An 838-nucleotide genomic window follows, 5' to 3' on the forward strand; every position below is an offset into this window, starting at 1 on the left:
ATCTTCACACAGATCACATGCTCTGGTTTGCTTTCCAGAGCTCCAACCTGGTTGCTCAAATCCTCTTTTTGTTTGGGCAGTATATTGTCCTCTTCCACACTGCTGATGCCCCAAAAGCCTTTGAAGTTTTCCACAGCGTCAACTTCGGAAAAGCTGGCACGTTCATCCTTCTGAAGCTGTTCGGCCTCCTGATGCTGTTGGGCCTCCCGACAAAGCTCGGCCTCCCGAAGCTTTTCGGCTTCGAGAAGTTTTTCGGACTTCTGAAGCCTTTCAGCCTCCCGATACCATTGGGCCTCCCAAAGGTGTTCGGCTTCACAAAGTCTTTCCGTCTCCTGAAGCCCTTCGGCCTCTTGAAGCTGTTTGGCCTCCTGAAGCCGTGCGGCCTCTCGAAGCAGTTCGGCCTCCCGAAGGCTTTCGGCCTCCTGAAGCTTTTCGGCCTCCTGACACCATTGGGCCTCCCAAAGCTGTTCGACCTCTCGAAGATGTTTGGCCTCCAGAAGCCTTTCGGCCATCTGAAGGCATTCGGCCTCCTGATGCCACTGGGCCTCCTGAAGATGTTTGGCCTCACAATGCTGTTCACCCCTCTCACACGGTTCAGCCTCCCGATGTTGTTCGGCTTCCCGACCTTGTGCAACCTGCTGATGCTGGAGTGGTCAGATACAGCAATGGAGAAGATAGGAGGAAACAGAGGATCAATGTCAAAAGAGGGTAAACATAATAATAATAATAATAATAATAATAATAATAATAATAATAATAATAATAATAATAATAATAATAATAATAATAATGCATTGGTTTTAAATAACGCTTTTCTAGACACTCAAAGAAGCTTTGA

Source organism: Blennius ocellaris, assembly GCF_963422515.1.
Source record: "Blennius ocellaris genome assembly, chromosome: 2".
Taxonomy (NCBI): Eukaryota; Metazoa; Chordata; class Actinopteri; order Blenniiformes; family Blenniidae; genus Blennius; species Blennius ocellaris.